This window comes from Protopterus annectens, chromosome 1.part0 (assembly GCF_019279795.1).
Source record: "Protopterus annectens isolate FY-2018-M chromosome 1.part0, PAN1.0, whole genome shotgun sequence".
Taxonomy (NCBI): Eukaryota; Metazoa; Chordata; order Ceratodontiformes; family Protopteridae; genus Protopterus; species Protopterus annectens.
Window position 1 is genome coordinate 867040328 of NC_056725.1, and position 25495 is coordinate 867065822.

Below are 25495 nucleotides of genomic sequence, written 5' to 3' on the forward strand. Positions count from 1 at the left end.
AAAATAACTACTCACTGTTTTATGTGAAAATTATGGGAATAATGTAGTTTGTGAGTTGCTATAATCCCAACTAAGCATATACAGGAACAACACAAGCAGAACAGTTGTTCCTCACATGCATTATGGTAACTGCAACAGATGTATCTATCACATACAGGATCAGTGTGTATTGGACATTATAATATTATGCTGCACTCCATGCACAGTAGTACACACAGACACAGACACACACACAATTAAGGAGTAGCACCCCTGCCCAAATGTTGCAATGGAAGCAGTAGGTACAGCATATCATGTTCCTCTAATTCATTACCTTATGTGCAATGTGTCATACTGCAGCAGCAACATAACGTCACATATGGCATGATATGTGCACTGTACAGCAGAATGCATGCCAGAAAAGCATGACAGCATTGTGTGATGTCTGCATAGTTGTGCCTGTACAGTAAATAGTTGGATATGGGAAGCACCATGGTGGCAGCATTATATAAGTGGATCACACAGACAATACTTATAGTCCTGAGGAGCCACCCTGATGGAGCTGAAGATCACAACAGGTCTGTTTAGTACTATCCCAGAAAGAGTCATTCATAACCTAAGCCATATTCTGGAAGAAGTCTCCCATCAAGTCCCTCATCTGTGCTTGGAAGACGTCTGCCATCATCTCCTGGATCTGGCCCAGAAATTCATCTCCCTGGCATGACGGTAGAGTCTTCTATGATGAGCAGCTGGAATAATTGCATGTGCAGGTTCCAGTCTGTCATCATCAACCCCATTATGTCATCATCCTGGTCTGCAGAGTCAAAGTTGCATGGCAGTGGTCTGACACATCCTCATCTTCTGAGTATGATAGGAGGGCTATTGTGGGTCCCATGGTCTGTCAAGTTTCAACACAATGAAACAACACCATACATACATAAGACTTACTCCCCAAAAGCTATGAGTACATAACATATCATAAAAACTGACACAATCTACATGATACATTGACTTGCATAGCTTTGCCTTGTAAATAAGAGGTAAACAAATCAACTGACATATGCATGTGACATCATCGCATCAATATATGAGCACCCATATAAAGTATAACGTGCATATCACCCTGTCTTCCAGATGTCAATCAGAAATAGGGAAGACAATTTCTCACACAGAGAGAATGAAATAATAATCAAGGCTCTGCACCAGCGTGGCCATACCCTTCCTTAATGAACAGACAATACTGTCTGGAGGAATGAAGGGTGGACAGAGCAAACAAACATGGTCAATGCTGTGGGTGGTCATCACAATAGATTCAGGAAGGCCTGACAGTAATGTTGCTCTGATATGATTCTCTGTCCATCTAACAGACTCTACCATTATGAGAGGGTGAGGAATGCCACATGAGGTGGGCCTCCCTTTCCTTCCCTGATGAGATAATGTTGTTCTTGGCATCACATCATACTACCAGTCATAATCATTGGATACCTGTGGGAGGAATTGAAGCAGGTGTTCCTGGATGTACAGATATGTCCTAACATCCAAAACAATGCAATATATGCACTACCTCACTAAGGGTTTCTATTTCACACATATTAATAATTTGTTATATCCATATCCTAGCAGCAGAATTGCACAGTGAATGTGGAAACACACATGATGTGTTACAGCCTATCTTACCAACACAGTACAGACATAACACTCTCATCAATATGTTTAATGCTTTTATTTTTCAGTTGCATAGGTACATCAATATCTGCACAGCAGAAATAGACACCATATAAGTGTCTCCATACACTGTTAGTATGATCCATAGCTTTCTGTGCTCTGCCTCCTGTCACAACAGTGGAATACACTCACATGTTGAGTTTTTCCATGCCATTTAACCTACAGATATATCAATGCCTCACAGCTGCAGATACAGACAGACCATTTATGGTTGTTCATCTTGTTTATATGATGCAGCACTTTGTAGCACAGCTGTGATGTATGATATTCATGTGGTATTGTCCATACACAGGTATATCTGGATGACATGTGCACCATTTGTTACCTAAATGTTTCCATACCCTGTTAGTGTGTGCCATATTTATCTTCCTCTTCCTGCAGTTATGACTGTAGAGCATACTCACATGTTGATGTTTTTGTGCCTTGTTATAGTACAGAATCCATATTATGATACACTCCCTAATCAGGGAGGATGCAAATGGTAAGACATTGCATCTGTTTACTACCTGTCACTATTAATAATCCCATCTGTGCCCCTCATGACTACTGTGTTCTTCTTCACCTGTCACAGTGACATTATGGATCTGACATTCATGTACTTGCCTGTGCCACTGACTGTGCAGTACACCAGCTGTATGTGTTACATGAAGGTTAGGAGTGCAGATATGGAGAGGGAATGGCAACACTGGCAACACATGATGGTGTATTATCTGTTGCATATTTTGTTGAAAACATTGTTACTGTGGTGTTAGAGTAGTGCTGTAGTACTAACTGTGTCCTAACTTTAATAAGCAGATTACCTTCAGTGGGAAGAGACAGACTCCCTCTCATTAGACTCGCACATGGCTGTAATGTGCACTCATATCTGCTGTTGGTCATTCCACTGTGCGCCCAGCAGTCATGGTCAGATGGTCACATCATAGTCATGCTCCTACTTGCACTGTATCCCCACATGCTAGTTTCACCACATCCAGCTCCTTGGTAGAACACTGTGGGCCAAGTGTTTGGAGGGTGCAGTGATGCAGTGGCTGTGTTGTCACCTCACAGCAAGAGGTTCTCCGGTTTGATTCTCATCTGGGGTGCCTTCTGTGTGGAGTCTGCATGCCCTCCCTGCATCCATGTGAGTTTCCTCTAGGTGCTCCAGTTTCTTCCCATATTACAAAGACATGCATCTAGAGTGTTTCTCCCTGGGCCTCTACTGAAAATTGGCTTTGTTCCAAGTCGGATTTGTCTGGTAAATAAATGTTAAATTAATAATTAAATAAAATGTCCAGACATGGCGGAAGCAGTCAGGACCATGATGTGAGCCATCAGTGCAGGTGCCCTAGAGTGCATTAAAATAACACTGCCAGTTGGTCCAATGTGTGAACTGTTGTGCCATTCTGACCCTGTGGCAATGATGAGCACTGTGCTGATCACTGACAAATTATTTGTAGGCAGTGGTTCAAATGTCTGATGCCACAGGATTTTCTGATCATTTATCTGACCTGGGTGACTCTGATATGTAGTACCTCTTTGACAGATATTGATCACAGTAATGCAGTATGTGACATTATGCTTTCATGTTTGCATCAGTTGCTAGTAGATGGAGAGGACTGATTTTTACATTTTTCTTTGCCTTATTGTCTGCCATTCCCACAGGCAAAACTATGTCTTTGTATGCAAATCTGTGTCACGTATGGCATTTTAATAGGTTTACTATCATATACTCAAAGCTCAAAACAAAATCCATCCACATCTGCGAATCAGATGTGCAAAGTTGAAAATATTAAGTAGGTCAGAATGTCCAAGTGCACACAGCAACATCATCGAATTCGCACTTTCGATATTCACTTAAGCAAGTCCGTAGTGCACACTATGATCTTTTTGCAGGGGGGCTACACTCCCCCAAACCCCCTGCAAATAATATATTCCAACTCCAAGATCGCACTACAGTGGGGAAAAGGGCTATTTTCCGATCCCCACTGTACCACGATCTGTATTCAGAATGCCGAAGACAAGTGTCTGAATGCACTGCTGCATTCGTGAATCTGAACACTCGCACTTGTGAAGGTGAGAAGAAATGGGAATCATCCAACTGTTGTTTGATATTCCCATTTCCGTCAAACAGGTACTCGGCATTTTGAAAGTAAACCATTTTAGTATGGTACTGCGCATACCCTACCCTCAGCACTCGCTGCACTTCCGCGTGCCTGTTTCCATTTTCAATTATGATGCTGACTTGTATTTCTCCTTGTGTGCCTTCCCATATTTGACTGATTCTGCACAGAAAGACACACACACATATCTATCTATCTATCTATACACACACACACACACACACACACACACACACACACACACACACACACACACACACACACACACACACCTGTGTTGCTGCACCCCCAGTATTGATGCATGTTCCATGTATGCTGTGCAATCCCTGTCATTGAAGCTCTCCATGTTTGCACATATTACCTGGATCCAACTCATGTTACAGCAATAACCTTTGCATCTCAGTGTTGCCTTCTGTGTGGCATTCCATATCAGCCATGGTTTGTGATGCTCATTTGTGTTTATATTTTTTGGGCAAGTCACTGAGATGTATGTAAGTACCCCTGCTGCAGTGGGACTTTTGCTGTGTAGTAACACACTGTTGCGCATTGCACAATGCTATGTGTGTCGAAGCACTGTTAGTGTATGGGCCTTGTTTTAGGGTATGTATTTGCTGATACTTTGCCATACATATCTACATACATACATGCATACATACATATCTCTTTCTACAAGTCTATAAACCCAATATTAACATAGGTAAAATACTTTATAAACACTCCATCTCCCTTATTTGGAATAATCTTCCACTCCATATTAGAAGTCATACCTCTCTTCCTAACTTCAAACATGACCTTATTTTGTACCTCCATAACAACCCTATATGTACCTGTAACCATCCTACTTAACTCCTCCCTTTCCATATTCCCATTTCTTCACTAGACTTATCATTAAGACCTTTTTCCTCTTTCTTATCTTACTTTATCCAGTCTGCTCTTCTTTCTATACCCTCCCTCTTTATATAATTTACTTTATCCTACTGCACTTCTTTTTTTTTCTCCTCCCTCTAGATCACTTCTTTTCTCCTCTACTCCTATCTTCTTTTGCACTTTCCTTCTTCTGACCTTGTAAATAGCTATGTACTATTCCTTGGATGATATTTATTTTTCTTATCCATTGTATCCATAAGTTTGTTTTGCTCTTTATATTGTTAACTTGTCTCTATTTGTATGTATTTGTATGTTTTGTTCGGGGCTTTTCCCCTCGGGTCTCCACTGAAAATGGGTAATTTCTTACCCAGTTGGACTAACCCGGTTAACAAATGTGAAATAAATAAATAAATATCATAGACCTAGATGTCCTGTTCATAGGTTCATAGGTAGGTACTAGGCTATTGGCCCTAGGGCCTATATAAGCCTAGCCAAAGGTACCCTGGCTTTCACCACCCAAGAAAATTATTTTCCTGTGCCACTGTCGAGCAGAGGCACAGAAGTAATCCCCGGGGTGAATTTCCTATCTCCCATCCAATCATCAAGATTTTCTTGAACAGTGCTAATGAGGAGCTTTGTTTGATATAGATAGGTAGTTTGTTCCAGAGTATGGGAAGTCTCTGGGACAGGAATCTATCCCTCCAGCATGTTCTGTTTATTGTGGTGATGAGGTTTAGGTCCCTAGAGCGTGTAGCTCATAGGATTGGGATTTCTTTAAGTGGAGCATGTCTAAAAGCTCTGGGTTTGACATAGCTTTGTGTGTTAGGCAGAGATCGCCTCTGAGTAGGCAATATGCAACGGAGTAAAGCTGCAATTTTTTGAGACAGTCTGCATAGGGCATCTCTTTGAGGCCGGTAATCCTCTTTGTGAGGTATTTCTGTGGCCTTTCCAGTTGTTGTAGATGTTTTGTGAGGTATATACCAAAAGGAGCATTGTACTCTATAATGGGTCTAATGAGTGACGAGTAGAGGGGAACAATGACCTCTTTTTTCCTGGATGAGAAACCTTTTGTGATGAGGTGTGCCACATAGAAGGATTTCCTGACTACTGTGGCGATGTGATTATCAAAGGAGAGACTACTGTCCACCTGTATCCCAAGGTCTCTTATCACACTTTCAGTGTTAAGTAGACTACCACCTATGTGGTAGTTCATGGGTACTGCGTTTTTACCAAAAGGAATGACAATGCACTTTTTGGTATTGAGCTTGAGGCCATGGCTTTGACACCAGGCATCTGTCTCAGCAAGGCCTTTTTGTAGGATGTCCACATTTTTTGGAGTTTTGATTATGGCTCCTAGTTTGCAGTCATCTGCGAACTTAGTTAGCCAAAGACTTTGTGTTGGCCTGTACTTCAGAGAAGTAGATACCAAACAGGATAGGACCCAGGACTGAACCCTGTGGTACTCCACTTGTCACTGGTCTGAAGCTGGATTTGGAGTCTACTACTTTTACAGTGTGGGTTCTGTCAGTGAGCCAGTTGGCAACGCATCTTGTGACATAGGGATTTATACCTAGTTTAGTGAGTTTATCTATAATTCCAGAGTGGGGGATGGTGTCAAAAGCCTTGGCGAGATCTAGATAGGCTGTGTGAACCACCTTACCCTCATTTACGGCTTTGGTGACTGCTTCAAAGAAGTCTGTCAGGTTTAGGAGACATGATCTGACTTTTACAAACCCGAACTGGGTGGGGTCCTGAGTTTGGAGATTACCAATGTCATTGTTTATAAGTTCCATGATGATACACTCCATAGCCTTGCAGACCAGGCTCGTTAGGCTAATGGGGCGGTAGTTTCCGGGGCCTGTGGTGGCTCCCCCTTTGTGGAGTGGGATAACTGTCACTGTGCGCCATTCAGTGGGCACATAGCCTGAGGTGAGGCTATGATTGAACATGGTACTTAGGTGGGGTGCCAGTTCATTCTGTAGTTCATGTAGAACACAGCCTGGGATGTCGTCAGGTCCCATGGATGCTGTGTTCCTGGCTTTGGATAGTGTGTTTTTTACCAGTGCAGCCGTGATTACAGGAACTTTGCATTCTTCTGGTATAGAGATGGGCCCTTTAGGGGATGACAGAGGGGTAAAGTTAGCACTGAACCTATCTGCCAGGATGTTGGCAATATCCATTGGTTCTGTATATTTAGTGCCATTGTGCTGTAACTCAGAGCAGATCTGAGTGTTGCCATTGAGATTCTTGACATAGCTATAGAGTGCTTTGTGGTTGTCTTTAGAGTCAGTGGCAATTTTGTTTTCATAACTAGCTTTGGAGGATTTTGTGAGGGATCTCAGCTTCTTACTGAAGCTGACCAGGGAGTTTCTCCAATCATGGGATTTTACTCTTTTTTGCAACAGTTTCTTTCTTCTGTTGTAGAGTTTGTTTATGGCAGGGGACCACCAGATTGGCTTCCTTTTTTGGAGGATAGCATCTTGGTTCTGTTAGGGATTGCATGATCCATGCACTCATGTAAGTGCTTATAAAGTGCATTTGTGTAGGATTCAGCAGTCATACCTCTATTGTCCGTCAGCATGGGTGTCGTGAAGTTTGCCACTTCTGTCTTAAGAAGCGTGAAGTTGGCTTTGGAGAAATTTTTTACTGTGGTTTCCCTAATGGGGGGTGGGGGAGGGATGTGGATGTCTAGTGTGATTAGCTTATGGTCGGATCTGACCAACGAGGAATTGACCTCTGGTGTGGAGCACCGGTTGCCTATGATGGTAATAACCAGGTCTAGGATATTGCTGCCCCTGGTGGGGGTGTGGATAAGTTGATCCATGGCATTAGAATTTATGAATTCCAGAAAATGTTGAGTACAAGAGTTGGTACATGAGTAGTTTTCCCAGTTAATGGTAGGGTAGTTGAAATCGCCCATTATTAGGGTGTTAGGTTGTACCCTAATATTTTCCAGTGTATTAAGAAATGAGGAGTGGGAATCCTGAGGCATGGTGGGGGATCTGTAGTAAGCTACAATTTGGATTGTGGTCTTGCCAAGAGTTCATTGCATTTGGATAATCTCGGATGCATTATGCTGAGCAACTAGCCTGGAGGTGTGGATATCCTTAATGAATATGGACACGCCTCCGCCTTTAGTGTTTCGGTCCAGGTTAGGTGGCCAAAAGGTGTGGTATGAATTATAACCTGGTAATGCAGGGGCACTCTCTGGAGCCTTGAACCAGGTCTCTGTCACTGCACAGATGTCGATGTTCTCCATTTTAAGGAGTGCCTCAAGAGAGTGCATTTTGAGGTTTAGACTTCTAGCATTGAGTAACAATACCCTCAGATTCTTCTTGTCTGTACCTGTTAGGGTGGTGAATTTGTCATTTGAACCTTGCCTAAAAAAGGCACTATAGGGGTGGCTAGAGCCTTAGCTAGTATCCAGGATCCCAGGGGGGACAGGTGCAGGCCATCTCTGGCAAAGCATCGTGGCTTGTCGATCATGTCATCCCAGGCAGACAGATACTGGGTCCCCTTAGAATGACACCAGAAGCTTAGCCAATTGTTGAAGTCAATCATTTTGTCCTTGTACTGTGGTATCAATCATTTTGTCCTTGTACTGTGATAGTGGTTGTTTGATGGAAAATGTTCCATGCTATTTATCTGTATAATGATATCATACCTGTCCACTGACATCTTCTGTTGTATACACCTCTTGCCACCCACACATTTTCCTGGATGTTCCTCTTTGGTGATTTACCTTGCAGAAAGTCTTCTTGTACTGATGCTTCTTCTCAGTGTTTTGTATATGTTCTTACTGGTATACCTTAATTTTACATTATATATGATGTTCAATGATGACAAATTTCCATTAGCTCTGATCTTTGCTGCTGTCATGGGGTAACACTGCACGAACATTCCTGTTTAGTCTGTGTACTTATGTATGTGTGGTTTATCTTGATTCAAAGGTGAGTGCCAGATGCTGTTGTGTTGCCATGTTGCCTGAGCTAGGACATATGGCAGAATCCCCCATCACCATACCGCTTTCTTCTCACTCCTGTGTCCTCCTGATCATCATGTGATAATTGTGATATGTTACTTTCAGGCATTTGGAGTTCTTGGGATAAGTCACCCACACCTGCAGCTGGCAAGTCACCATGTTTTGTTGTTAACATGTTGTGTAGCATGACACACACAGTAGGCATCCATGATGCCTTTTCTTATGTGTATTTTAGGGCACCCCTGGATGTGTCTAGACATCTTAATCTAGATTTCAGCATGCCAAACACACACTCAATAGTGTTTCATGTCACAGTGTGTGCTCTGTTGTACATGTCCTCAGCAGGATTTGATGGGGCTCTGTATTGACATATGCATCATCAACCAATGCTCCAGTGGATAACTGCAGTTACCTGTTTGTGGGAAAAAGATAACACATATGTTGTCCTCATAGTTACTGTTGACAAGTATGGATTTCTGATTGTATCATAGCTGTGGTCCCCTACTCACCATGATATTTATAATGAGGTTATCTGCTGTCACACCACCTGACAACTAAGCAATGGTCACCCCTTTTTATTTCTGTACAGCTCTGCATCAGGTATAGTGGGGTATTATTTGAAATGTGTGGATGCAATCTGTTGCACCGAGGATGTGGGTGAAATTGGCTATAGTATAGAACTGTTGCATGGCAGTTCTTTGATCCATAACTGTTGCTGGTCAGTGGATGCAATCATCCATCTTGTTGCACAGTATGCTTTGAAATATGAGAGTATTTGATTGGCAGCTCTCCTACCATCTCCCAAATGACAATGAAGTGTCTCTGAGGCCAAGGTATAGGGTTACCCTGCAGAATACAATCATACATCTGTATTGCACACACCCTACACTGCAGACAGTCTGCATCAGCTCTCTGTCTACTCTGTACCTATGCATTATTTCCTGATCAGAAAGCTAGCTTATCTGTAGTCTGTAATGGCACCTAACTGGATGCTTTTTAGGACACACATGCACATATTCCTCTATTATGGCTTGCAGTATCTAGCCAGCTGTAGTGCATTAAATGCTGGTTGCATTTTTTTAAAGCAATGTTGTAGATTCCACAGGATTCCATAAGATCATGGCACAAAGGTAAAGCACATATTGGCTCTGCTGAGTGTTTTATAAAGTTGTTGGCAAAGCACTTTATCACATTTAGGTTGTGTTGGGCATGTACACTGTGTTTTGGAATCTGTTAGGTGTGTATGGAGTGTGTAATTATCCTACTCTGAATAGATAATTACTTCATCTTGCATTAGTGTAGTTTATTAAATCACGTCTGCCACTGATGTGCTGATTGATATTGGAGAAAATGTGTTAAGATTAATACAGGAAGTTAAAGAAAAAAAGGAACCAAATAATTGGCGACGTTTGGCTTTGATAAATAATGATTACAAAGATGTAATGAAGATTTTGCAAATTAAGATGAGAGTATTTGAGTTTATTTATTTATTTATTTATTAGCGTTTTATTACCAGAAAAATCTGAGTGGGTAGGTACCCATTTTCAATGGAGGCCCAAGGAGAAAAGTTCTAAAGTATTACAAAAACATTTTAAGACCAATCATTTTGCAATCTTCAAAAAATAATACAAAAAGAATATAGTATAAGAAAAAATAGTGATATAAGGGAACTATTGATATGTTTAAGGAAAATGAGACATGGTGTAACTAGAGAAAAAACAGCAAACATTATTATGTCAAGTGACATATCAACATCTTTTGATAATGTATTGCTTGATTATATGTATAGATACTGAAAGTATATAGATTTAGGCAATTTTTTTATCAACATAATTTAAAAAGCTGTTTTTCCAGAGGTTAAAGGACATTTGAGAAGGAAATGGTAAGGGAATGTATTCATCAGCAGCACACACTAAGGCCATTGCTCCCAAGTTTGAAGGGTAGTGTGATTATAAGGGGGCTGTTATAAAAAGACACCAAGAGTGGGATGGATGCAAAGAAGAATCAGTATTCAAGCATTTATATAGCTTTTTTATGCAACGTATAGTTCTATAACTATCATTAACCAATTGGTCGATATGATTAGAAAAAAACTCATAGCTGAATCTACCCATATACCCAGGTCCTTAAATGAGTCTACAGTTTCAATCACTGTGTCCTATATTAAATATTCACCATTCAATTTATAACTCCCAAATCTCATATGCTTCAGTTTTGATTTATTTATCAGCATATTATTTTCCTGTGCCCAAGTGGTCAATTTTGTTAAGTTATTTTGCAGACATGCCTTAACTGTAACACATGTAAGTTTACCCAATTTCAGGTTGTTTGCATATAGACTGTAGAACACCCACGATGAAAAAGTTAGGTCTGAAAGATACAATCCAAACAAGTAAGGGCTAGGAAAGAGCCCTGTGGGGCACCCAGACTGTAACCAAGGATTTCACCTGTCCAGTTGCTGTATGATACTTGCCATGTCCATTTGTAAGCCATGCAGCTATCCATCTTTTCAAGAGTACACCAGTACCTAGTTGTTGTAATTTATTGGTCAGTATTTTGTGTATGACCCTGTCAAATGCTGAAGTTAAATCTATATATATTACATCACAGCACAATTTTTCATTCATAACTATTATATTGTTATAGAACATCATGTTACAGGTGGTAATCGATCTATTTTTAACATATACATGCTGATATATGGTTTCAAGTCCCAACCTATCCAATTTTGACAATAACTTATCCAATATTACTTTCTCCATTATTTAGACTTCACCTTGGCTTCTGGATAGTAAGCTTGGCCAATTATAAAATGTGTAGAATGTCACAGCCTGGATGTTAAATGATACCTCACTATTTGGCCATGCCCCACCTGTGTTATTGGATTTCAGCTGTCTGCCTATCATGATAAGGGTTCCTATTAGATGAACAAATTATCAAAATGTCGAGTACAACATGCTCAACACACTTTGATTGATCGTTCAGCTAATCGAATATTGAAAAAGACGAAAACCGGAGTTCCAAAAAGTTTTAGTTGGCCATGGTGGTGAGTGTAGCTTGTGACATAAGGACGCTACACTGTCTGGAATGGCTAGGTAAGTGAATTCCATACTTGTGTGTGTATGTTGCGATTACCAGGTAATTGCCCTTTCCCCAGTGTAGAGTGATCTCGGAGTTAGTATATATAGTTAGGGGAGTGTGGGGGGTGAAGCCCCCCACTTTCTTTTAAAAGTAGAAGAGTGTGTTTAGGTTTGAAAGTTATTGAATGATGTGAGAATGTATGGGTTTATATGTATTAGTTGTATGTGTGTGTGTTGCATGCTAGTGTAGGGAAGGTGTGGGAAAAACAATACTTTTTGGAAGTCTGGTTTTCATTATTTTAACGATTCGATTAGATGAACGTTCGATCAAAGTGTGTCGAGCATGTTGTATTCGACATTTTGATCATTCGTTCATCTAATATAGACTCCATGATAACGCATTGTCTAATGTCTTAATCTTAACCTTCTGGATCCTACACAGTTTGGATCCTGTCTTCTTGAAAGAACTCCTGCTGCCCTTTGTACTGCTGAGACAAGTCAGATCATCAAGTGAGAGACTGATAACTGTTCCTAATGACTATTTTGGAGAAATCAGAAGGCACAGTTTTTTGCATGGTATCAGTACTTTGGAATCATCTCCACAACAGAAGACAGATTTCTCAATGGGCACAACTATCATGCAAATAATGTAACAATATATTCAGTCCCAATATATGTTTAATATAACATCAGCGAATGTTGAGTCTTCTTGGGTTGAAACATAACAATTCATTCATACTGTTTAAAGGTGAAATCCAGCAGGATTATATGGTATAAATGCACAAACCACAGAAAATCAGTTAAAAAGGTGCACCATTGTTCTTCTCAAAACATTTTCAATCAAAAACATTTAATTAAGCTCATGGTTGGTAAGGCACACACAGATAGAATATTTTGTCATTTAATCTCCAAATACAAGTGTTTGTTGCACGTCTCCTCCCCGACATCTTTATCCAAAACAGTGAAGGCCATTGACATGAAATAATGATTTAGACCCTGTTTAGGAACATCCCTATACAAAGCAGTCTTATTATTGCACTGTCTGTCCCAATAATATTCCAATATCTCCTTCTGCATGGATGCTCAGTTTTTCCTATATAAAAATAGCCACATTAGCTGCAGGTAAGATAGATCAAATAAGACATAGAACAATTGCAGAGCATCTTAAGTCAAAGTCTTCCACCAGAGTTAGGATGCACAAACATTTTGCCCTTGGCCCCTTACTAGCAAAAAGCAACTATGACACAAAACATACTTATGAGTTCTACCTAATGTAGCAGAATTTAAACATCTAAACTAAAAATTATTTCTAATAGTTTTTTTCCTGTTTGAAAAAACTATGGTGGGTTTATTACTAATTCTGCCATCTTCATTTAAGAAATCAAAACTGACCAATATTCATTCAATGCATCAAATAATTTATGACTTTCTGAAGTATATTTGCTGATAAATGCCATGCTAAAATGGGATCTTTTCCACTGTTAACACAAGATCTCTTCTAAACCTTTTTTATTCTTGACGTATCTACCTCATTAATCATATCACCATCAATCATACTCACATTCACAACCATCAGGGCAGCAAAAATTAAACACTTGCTCATTATGTATTTGTAATCATGTTTTTATCTGTGAGATACGTTTTCTATTCGATTCCCTGAACTTTCTATTAAAAGAAGTGCATTTAGAAGGATAGCCAAGTATAAAATGTTATGTGAATCATGTCACAGAAAGTCATGAATATAGATGTATTAATTACCTCAGGGCAGATAAGATATCATCTTAGTTATTACAGTATTAAACTGATTTTAAAACTTACAGGCCTAAAACATTAGGGAATAATTTCTCTTTAAGCATACTGTGTTTTTTACTTTAAGCATGTGACTTTTATTATAGCAGTAACCAATGACTGGGTGTGGTATATTGAAGATTTAAAAAAAACAACAACCCACGCAAGTGAGGTCCATGAGTGCACGGGCAAATTTTCAGTAGAATATCAAAAACAAAGCAGGCCAGCACTCCAATATTGGTGGAATCTCTTTATTCACCTCACAAACCGATTTCGGCTATATAAGCTTTCATCAGTGTAAATAACCAAAATCACATCATACATTTAAATAGTAACAATTCCATTCTTATTGGTCAACTACAGACTATCATTCAAATCTGGTGGGAACAACCCTCCTAGCCTGATGATCTAACTTTTTTCTTTTTGATCCAGAAGCTTGTGCCACCCTCCTTTATTATTTCTCATGAATACAATTTTGCCAATAACAGTGAAATAAAATTTGGCTGTCTGATGTATCAAAGTATGTTTGTATAAAGCATTTGATGTTTTTTTGCATCTGATATCACTAGAATGTTCTGTGATTCTAAACATTAAAGGATGAGAGGTTTGCCCAATGTAGAAGGCCGAACAGGTACAGGTGGCTAAATATATTACCCAAGCTGTGTTACAATTTCTGAAGACCCTAATTTCAAAAACCCTTGAAGTAATAGATTTAGTAAATTAATCAGTTTTGCATACATATTTACAGTTATTACAATGACCACAAAGTTGATTACCATTTACCAGTTGTCCCCCCAATGAAAGTTGCCCCATAGTGGAACATCTTTCAATACTCTTTTTTATAATTATTAAACCAACCTCCTAAACTTTTCCCATATCTAAATGTAAATAAACACCTGTCAGGTAGAATATTACTTAAATCATCATCTAAGAGTAAAATATGCCAATATTTCTGCACCAGATCCATGAATGATTTTGTATTACTTCCGAAATTAGTAATAAATCTTGGCGGACCCTCTGGTCTCCTCTTAGCTTTATATTTCAACGGTTGCATTCTATCCACATTCTGTGTTGAGTTGAACATTTGCCTCACCTCAGAATGCTTATATCCCCTTTCACTAAATCTCTAAATCATATTGTTAACTTCCTTCTCATATTCCAATTCAGATGAACAAATTCTTTTCAGTCTCAGAAACTGAGCTTTATGTATGTTTTTAGCAATATGTGGGGGATGACAACTTTTTGCCTGCGATATAGTATTTATTTGGGGAACTTTCTAAAAACTCAACTACTAAATGTCCCATTTGACACTACCTGAACTATTACATAAATGAAGATAATTTTCTTAGGATCAGAATGCACCGTAAACTGTATACCATACTTGTTCTCATTCAAATATTGTACGAATCCCAATAAGTATGTGACATCAGACCTCCAGACCAACCAACAGTCATCTAAATACCTTCTCCAGATATCCATAGCCTGTAGGTAAATATTATGGGAATCATCATAGATTATCTGTTCCTCCACAAAACCAATGAAGAGACCAGCATAACGAGGTATAAAATATGCACCCATACCCATGCCACTATGTTGTAAATAGCAATCCTCTTTAAAATAAAAAAAAAAATGTCAATACATGCTCTATAAGGCATACCAAAAATGTATTAAAACCAGGGCTATATACAGAAGCCCAGTTCAGCCAAAACTCTAGGGGCATTAAACCTGCGCAATGTGGAAAGCTAATATTAATGCTTTAAAATCCAAAGTGCACAACAGCCATCCAGAATCCCAATTGCATCTCATCAATAACTGTCAAAAACTCTGTTGTATCTTGAAGTCCGGATCTCAGTAACACCAATAATGGTTTTAAGTAATAAGATAAACATTTGGACAATGGTTCTGTAAGTGAACCATTCCCCACCACAATAGGTCTACCTGGTGGACATTCTGCATTTTTATGAATTTTATGCATATATAAAAATATTGCCTAATAGGATCTTGTACTGTCAACTGGTATACAGCTTCCTTATTGATTATACCTTTGTCAAGGGCCAATCACAAAAACATATCAGTTTCCTTTTTGAACTTAGGGGTCAGATCTAAATACATTTTCTGGTAAAATCTATGATCAGACAGTTGAGCTGTCACCTCAGAATAATACATAGCCCAATCCCATGCCACTACTGGTCCATCCTTATTTACTTTGTTAATAACAATCTGCTTATTCCCAGCCATCATTTTAAGTGCTGACCATTCTGTTTTCTTAGGATTCCAACAATGAATTTTAGAAAACTCATTATATTCAAAATGTAAATCTTTCAAATGTATTTGTTGAAAGTTGGCTACATATTTGCTCTTTGGTGGTGTGAACTAAGATAGTTTAAACTTAAATGTCAAAAATGAAAACAAACACAAAAATTGAATAAAAAAATGATGTAGTGAACTAGTCTTCCAGACACACTCCAAAAGTATTCTCAGAATGATTGGAGGAAGCAGTGGAACAATAACAATATTAAGCGATAAAAACACTGATAAAATAACTGGTAAGCACTTTCGTTTAATAAAGTATTAAACTTCATCAGACACCATGTTCTTTACATCACTTCCTTATATACTCAAATAGTTCAAATTCATTGGATGAAAAAATGCAAATCAATCAATGAACTCACCACCATAGCCTGCCTAAAAGGTACCACATACACAATAAAATGCAAAGAATTGTATATGTGTATATGTGTGTGCTTTCTAATGGAAAAAGCTTAGTAAAATAAAACACTGAATAAGTATTACTGAAAACTTGTGTATAAAATATAATGACTATAAAGTGCTAATTTTTTTTCTCTCCAATGGTTTTAACTTTAGCACTGGGGTGATGGAGCTACACTCATTTATCCCAGGCCAGCTGCCAGCCTGCAAACAGATTTGCCATCTAAGTTCCTTAGATTCTAAAAGTAGCCCCCGTGTTTTTTTGTCATTAATTTCAACCTGATCAATGACTAAAAATCTAAACCGATGCTATAAGTTGTCACAGACATGTTTAGCTAAGGCATTATTTATGTTATGTTTTCTTATAGCATAGTCATGTTCATAACTCCGTTGACTAAGTGTTCTCTCCGTTTTACCTATGTAAAAGGCTGGGTATGAGTCACACGATGCTAAGTAAATCACTGCTTCTGAATTGCAGTTATATTTTCCCTTTATATGGTATGTAAAATTTTGTACCATAAAATTGTTTGTTACTTGTATTTTATGGCACCATGCACATGCCCCGCACTTAAACATACCATGCGTACTATTCATAAACTGTTTCTCCTTAAATATATCTTTAAAATTCATTCCCTTTCTGTAGGTAATAACGGGTCTTTCACCTATTTGTTTTCTAATGTTAGAGTCATCTATTAATATAGGCCGGTTCTTTTCAAATATGGACCTTAACTTTCTAAAGTCTTCACTAAATGTAATAGTTAAAGATCTTGAAAAACCCAAGACTTGTTCAGTACCATACTTTTGTGTGTCTGTAGTTTTACCAGGCTCTACCATAGAGTAAACAACCTCTTCTACTATTACATCTGTAGAGTGACATTCATCTCCCAGAATGGGCTGAAAATGTCCATTCATTCTTTTCCTTGTGACTTCCTGAATCAAGTCATCGATTAATTCTACAGGGTATGCTCTTTTAAGGAACATCAAGCATAAGATATTACACTCCTGAATAAAATCTTTGTGTCTGGTGACCATTCTAGCTGCCCTAACTAACTCTTCCTTCACTGCAGACCTTTTTTGATGCTGGGGAAGTAAACTACTGTAGTGAAGAAAACAGTTAAAATAAGTCTCTTTCCTGTGCATTGTGGCGACATATCTCCCGTTCACTTCATCCTTAAACAAGTGAACATACAAATAATTAATACAATTGAAATTCACATTCAAAGTGAATTTAAAGAATAAAGTGGTGTTATTTATGTATTCCAAGAATTGCTCGAGTGTAGCCAGTGATCCCTTCCATATAAGGCAAATATCATCCTGGAACCTATGGTATGTCCTAATGTGGATATTGTAGGGGGACTGAAAAACAAAATGTTTTTCCCAATACACCATGACTGCATTGGCGTATGCCCCACCACAAAGTGAACCCCTTGGCAATACCCCTTTTCTGTAAATAGTACTTGTTATTGAATGTTATATAGTTATTACTAAGTACCAGCTCTAATAGCACCAATATTAGGGTAATAGTATCATGGGGGGGTCCTATGTTCCATAAGTATTTTGTGGACCCACTCCAGTCCAATATCCTGCAGTATAACTGTGTAAAGGTCACATACATCTATGGTCACCAGTATATCTGTTTGGCTGTATTGTATTTTGTTTAAGGAAGCCAAAAAGGTCCACGAGTCTTTACAAATCTGAAGTTCTTCTTTTAGTATTTTCTTTAATTCAAAATCTAAATATTGTGCACAAGCTGAGGTTATTGAATCCCTCCCATCCACTATAGTTCTCATAGGGGGTGGTGTAGACTTTTATCGATTTTGGGTTTCCAAAAAACACTGGTATTCTAGGGGTCAGAATGTTGAGATAGTTGTATAAGTGTATATCTATCCTTCTTTCGCGGAGAATGTCACTTAACTGAGTATAGATCTTCCTATATGCTCCATTTAGTTCATTAAGTGTAGTCTCCTCATGTGTGTCCATCTCTAACAGTTCATTCATTTTGTTATTGTACATGTCCGGATTCATAATTATTACCGCATCCACCTTATCAGGTTTCATAATTCTTATTTTATCTTTTTGCAAATTCTTTACAAATTGCCACTCATTTTTGTTAAGATTCATGTTACCATCGGAGAGCCTGCTTTTACATTTATGCATGTTCATTAAATCTAGTTCACATAATTTTTCATACATAACTAGTCTAGGGTCGAGGGGTGGGTTAAAAGTCAAACTAATCTCATATGTGTTCTTAGTGTGGGTGTTGTCGACATTATTTTGATACAATAAGGAAAGGTTCAATTTTCTCAAATACAACTTAAAGTCTATCATGATGTCAGTAAACTTAAATGAGTGGGTTGGAACAAATGTCATGCCCCTGGATAACAAGTTTGCAACATCAGTATCAACATGCACATGAGAGAAACTATAAACTTTAAAGTCATTTTGCACATTCAAAATGATGGTACATACACCAAATTGGCTTTCATGGTCATTTAAAATCACACCATCGTGGTCAACAACCTGATGCAAAAACCTATGTCCTCCAGTTTTTGTTCCTTGGTCGGGCTCCCTGAAACCCCACTCCTTGAAACCCCAGTTGTTACTCATGTCTGCCATTACAGTCATTCCTATTTCTAATTCTCTCCGACCTTCTTAACCCTAGGTATTTATTGTCATAGTCCGAATTCTTCTAAGTCAGTCACATTCCCCAAATCCTGGTTGTTGTCATAATTATTTACAGGAAAGTTTTTCCTGTTATTATAATGTCTACATTTGTTCTGAAAGCTGGGTGGTTTTGGGTATGCTAAGCCATTCGCATACTCATTTAAGTCCCTCTTAATTTTCTTGTTTTTTCCAGCTTTTAACTTTTCTATGTATTGCTCTATGCTATTATAAATTCTCAGATGCTCGTACTTGAGTTGTTCATATGAAGCATCTTCCCTTATGTTTTTGTACAAAGCAGTCAAGTCCTTAATGAGGATTTCTACCTCTTTATCATTAAATTTAATAAGCAATTTGAACAATTCAATACCAAACCTGTCGAACATTTTTAACAGGTCAACATGTAAAGCTGAATTATTAGACAGGCCAGTAGGGTATTTCCAAATGCTTAAACCCATGGGAACAATATTACACTGAATACACTATCTCAGGTATGCATTTTCAAGGTGAGGTTTTATTATATTTCAACAACTTATTGTCAAAATCATTTCGCTTACCCTCCAAGGTGGAGCCAGTCTGTTCTTGTCCTGGAATAAAGGAAAAAAACAGCGCCCAACCAATCTTTAAGTAATGGAATTTCTCTCCTGTTGGAAAAAGCAGTTATTTGTCTATGAACACCATTAGTAGCAATTCCTTGTCCAGGCGACTTCCCTAGTAACCCAGGCTGTAAATGTCCAGCTGCAGGACTGGAAGGTTCTTGCAAGTTGAGTTGTGAGGCAGCAGCAAGACAAAGTGGTGTAGAGTTAAAATCAAACTCTGATCCTCTGGCTCCCCCCTGTGGATGACTCACAGTGGGAGGAATTTCTCCAGCCAAACCAATCCATTCATATAGGTAGTCCATCCATTGGTTAAGTTGCATTATTAAAGCTGTTAAGTTACCAGTGCTCTTCTCAAAGCCATCCTGTCCATTGGGAATGAAGAGCTGGGGGGAATCTAGTGCACTTCCAGAAGCCATGAACCAGCAAAAGTGAAAACAAACACAAAAACTGAATAAAAAAACGAAGTAGTGAACTAGCCTCCCAGACACACTCCACAGTATTCCCAGAATGATCAAAGGAAGCAGTGGAACAATAAAATCTGTTTACAGGCTGACAGTTGGCTGGGGATAAATGAGTGTAGCTCCATCACCCCAGTGCTAAGGTTAAAAGCATTGGAGAGAAAACAACTTTAGCACGTTATAGTCATTATATTTTATACGCAAGTTTTCAGTAATGCTTATTCTGTATTTTATTTTATTAAGCTTTTTTATTAGAAAGCACACACATATACACATATACAATTTTTGGGGGTTTTATTGTGTATGTGGTACATTTTAGGCAGGCAATGGTGGGTTCATTGATTGATTTGCATGTTTTTCATCCAATGAATTTGAACTATTTGAGTATATAAGGAAGTGATGTAAAGAACATGGTGTCTCATGAAGTTTAATACTTTATTAAATGAAAGGGCTTACCAGTTATTTTATTAGTGTTTTTATTGCTTAATAAAAGGGTTTTATTGTTCCACTGCTTCCTCCGATCATTCTGGGAATACTTTTGGAGTGTGTCTGGAAGACTAGTTCACTACTTTGTTATTTTTATTAAACTTCAATGTAAAAAACTTTTGAGCACATCCTTCTTGCTTACCAAAAAACAATTTGAGATTCAGCAATTGACAAAAAACAATCATATCCTTTACAAAAATACGCTATAGAGGGAATATTATGCATATTACAACTCTCACTACCTATTTGGTCAACATTAGTTAAAAAATTGTTTCCAAATTGGATCTCCCTGTGGCCATGATTCCTTCAACCTATTCTAATTCTTCTAAAGGGGTAGAGCCCAACTTTCTTTTGGCCAATGGAGGCAAAGAAGCTTCAATATCAGTTTCACTGGCCAAAGAAAAATCATCAGCCATTAAATCTGATGGGGTCTTTTTTAAAATGGGTTTATACTTTTTATGTTTTTGTGAAGACCCTTGTTCCTTATTTTGCACAAACTTCACCATTTTCTTATCAAACTGCCTTCCCCTTTGATAATCACTTAGGTCTCTATCAAACTTCTTCGTCATCTGTATTTTTAAATCTTTCTCTATTTTTGCAAATTTTTTAACCAGTGAATCCATATGTTGTTTATATTCATTTTGTAACTCAGATTGTTTTACATATACAAATAATATCTTAAGACTATCAACCAAACAATCAACTTTCCTTGAAAAAAACATGTAGCCAACTTTCAACAAAAAAAAAAAAAAAATTGAAAGATTTACATTTTGAATATAATGAGTTTTCTAAAATTCATTGTTGGAATCTTACGAAAACAGAATGGTCAGCACTTAAAAAGATGGGTGAGAATAAGCAGATTGTTATTAACAAAGCAGATAAGGGTGGACAAGTAGTGGTATGGGATTGGGCTATATATCATTCTGAGGTGACATCTCAACTGTCTGATCATAGGTTTTACCAGGAAATGTATTTAGATCTGACCCCTAAGTTCATAAAGGAAATTGATATTTTTTTGAGATTGGCCCTCGAAGAAAGTATAATCAGTAAGGAAGTTGGATACCAGTTGCCAGTACAAGATCCTCTTAGGCAATATTTTTATATATTGCCTAAAATTCATAAAAATGCAGAATGTCCACCAGGTAGACCTATTGTGGCAGGGAATGGTTCACTTACAAAACCATTGTCTGAATTTTTATCTTATTACTTAAAACCATTACTGGTGTTACTGAGATCCAGACTTCAAGATACAACAGAAATTTTGATGGTTATTGATGAGATGCAATTGGACTCTGGATGACTGTTGTGCAATTTGGATGCTAAAGCTTTGTATAATAGCATTTGACATTGGGCAGGTTAATGGCCCTAGAGTTTTGGCTGAACCGGGCTTCTGTATATAGTCATGGTTTTAATACTTTTTTTGGTATGCCTTATAGAGAATATATTGACAAAAAATGTTTTTTATTTTAAAGAGGATTGCTATTTACAACTTAGTGGCACAGCTATGTGTGCATCTTTTGCACCTCTTTATGCTGATCTCATCATGGGTTTTGTGGAGGAACAGATAATCTATGATGATTGCCATAATATTTATCTAGAGGCTATGGATATCTGGATAAGGTATTTAGACGACTGTTCGGAGGTCTGATGTCATATACTTATTGGAATTTGTACAATATTTGAATGACAATAAGTGGGGTATACAGATTATGGTGCATCATGACCCTAAGAACATGGCCTTCCTTGATGCAATAGTTCAGGTAGAGTCAGATATGACAGTGAGCAGTCGAGTTTTTAGAAAGTTCTCCCAGGTAAATACTATATTACAGGCAAAAATTTGTCATCCCCCACATATTGCTAAAAACATACCTAAAGCTCAGTTTCTGAGATTGAAAATAATTTGCTCATCTGAATTGGAATATGAGAAGGAAGCTGGGGATATGATTCAGAGATATGGTGAAAGGGGATATAAGCATTCTGAGAAGAGGCAAATATTCATCTCAACACAGAATGTGGAAAGAATGCAATTGTTGAACTATAAAGCTAAGAGGTGACCAGGAGGTTCGTCAAGATTTATTACTAATTTTGGAAGTAATACGAAATCATTCATGGATCTGGTGCAGAAATATTGGCATATTTTACTCTTAGATGATGATTTAAGTAATACTCTACCTGCCAGATATTTATTTACATTTAGACATGGGAAAAGTTTAGGAAGTTGGTTTAATAATTATAAAAAGAGTAATGAAAGATGTTCCACTATGGGGCAACTTTAATTCGGGGGACAACTGGTGAAGGGTAGTCAACCTTGTGGTCATTGTAATAATTGCAAATATGTATAAACAACTGAACAATTTATTACATCTAATACTTTAAGGGTTTTTGAAATTAGGGTGTTCGAAAATTGTAATACAGATTGGGTAATATATTTAGCCACCTGTACCTGTTCAGCCTTCTACATTGGGGAAACCTCTCATCCTTTAATGTTTAGAATCACAGAACATTCTAGTGATAATAACATCAAATGCTCAGTGTTTTAAATCACCTACTGCCTTGCCGTTGGCAATACTACAAGCATACTCTGATACATCAGACAGTCAAATTTTATATCACTATTATTGACCAAATTGCTTTAATGAGAGATAACGAATAATGGTGGCACAAGCTTCTGGATCAAAAAGAAAAAAAATTGGATCATCAGGCTAGGAGGGTTGTTCCCACCGGGTTTGAATGATTGTCTGTAGTTGATCAATAAGAATGGAGTTGTTACTATTTAAATGTATGATGTGATTTTGGTTATTTACACTGATGAAGGCTTACATATCCACAACTGGTTTGTGAGATGAATAAAGAGATTTCACCAATACTGGAGTGCTGGCCTGCTTTGTTGTTTAATATTGAAGATTTACCCGTGGTTGATGTGGTTTAATCACAAGAATGAAGGCTGAGTGATTAAACAAAGGCAACTGTAGATAAATCGTCAATATATCACACCGAACAGTTGGTTATTAATATTATAGAATGACATTATTTATGAAAGAAAATTACTTATTTTCTTAAATAATGTCTTTGTATGACCGCTCCATGGTATTCTTCTGCTTTCTTTAAATATCCTGCTGCTTTTTGTGACATACTGCACATGAGATTGGGACGTATATTCCCATGCTTATGCAGTACATCAGTGCTTTGGAAAGGAAGCAATGGTGAAAGGTAGATATCTGTTACTTCTTTCTTTCTTTATTTTAAAAAAGGAAGTTTAAAATCTGAATAGTTCAGTGGTACAAGATGAACAGGTCAGAAATACAAGGAAAATCAGCTACGTTTCCTTAGTTTTGCATAGGGTATCTGATTTTCCTTGTATTTCGGCCCTGTCTCTCTCATACCTCTAAAGTATCCGGAATTCAGATTTGTGCTTCTTGACCTGAAACGTAGCATGTATTAATAGTAGAAAGTCTGGGTGACTGAAATTTTTTTCTATTGGTATATGCTGGATTTTACAATGGGCACACTGGATGGGCTGACCAATCAGCATGCACGTTTTTGAATGTTAATGAGCAGTCATTGTATAATAGCTATTTTAATCTCCTGTTGTATGTGTTTTGTTTATTATCTGAAGAAGTAAAACATGTATGAAACTTGTACATATATGGATCTATATTCTGGAATAAATTGGCATATTTGAGGTTTCCTGATATTACTTTGAGGTCCAGAATGTTAACAAACTTTCCAGAAAAGCTGAAAGGCAGGTTAGTAAAAGCAGTGTTCCATGTCCCTAATGTAAATGTATAATAAAATAACACTTAAAGGCATAGATTGTTCTTGAAACTTTGTATTTAAATAAAATCTGCTTCAGTGTTCCTAGCTGGAGAGCTTGCTTTAGTTATAAGCATTTTGGTCCTGATCTTAATTCAAATTCATATGCATGTAGAACAATCAAAGTAGTGCCTGCATTGTTCCATGAAATATTGATACAGTTATAAAGATTCTGATACAGAGCAGTGTCTTTATAATACGTCTTATTTAGATTAGATAAATAACATACTCCATTGCACTTTCTTACTCTGGCATGTACAACGTTGTGCATCTTTCATTTTACTTCAGACTTAGCTATTTCATTAATGCAAACCAAAAAAGCCGAATTGAAAAGAAAATAAATATGAGGAAGAGTGAAGCTGAGAAACTGAATTAAGAGATTATTGCATTAGTTTCTTTTCAACTAAACTAATTAATAAAATAAATAATTCAGTGAGTGAGACAATCAATGACAAAAGATTAAGTATAGCGAATTTCTAAAACAAGTACTTTGAAAGTCACGTAAAACATACATTCCTATTTATTGCTTGCTTAGCTTACAGCAGAGTACACAATTGTCTAATCCCATTGGCCTGTTTTCAAGCCATATATATCCAAAAGGAATAAAACTCCTCAGCTCTAGTCTTCTGTCTTCCAAAAACAAAAAGTCCTGTCACAGGTAATTTCTTTCACTCGGTGTTTTAAATCACCTACTGCCTTGCAGTTGGCAATACTACAGTAGGAAACAAAAGTACAGTTGTGCACCTACCATAAATGTAGATGTTCGAGTGTATTCACTGTTGCAGTCATTACAATTGGGTTATCCTGCTGGCAGGCTACCCGCAGTCGGGTTATCCTGCTGGCAGGTTACCCGCAGTCGGCCTGAATTCCAAAGTCTAGGTCCGGCATTGGTTGATGTCGCTTCCTCCCTGACGTCAGTGCGCCAGGGGTATAAAAGATGCAGCCAACGCCATTTTCTTCAGTTTTTCTTGCCCCAGATGTCAGGTGCCCCTAAAATGGTAGGCTAAATTATGCTAATGAGCATGCATGCACAAAAAACAACTTTTCCTTCATCTACAAGCAAATACACCACATAGGTTGTATAGACTAGAAAAGTACAGATAAGTCCCAGCAAAGGAAAAGGGGGATGGTGGGAGGGTAACCTGGACTGCAACAGTGAATACACTTGAACATCTACATTTATGGTAGGTACACAACTGTACTATGTTCATCATGTTTCACTGTTGCAGTCATTACAATTGGTTTGAAT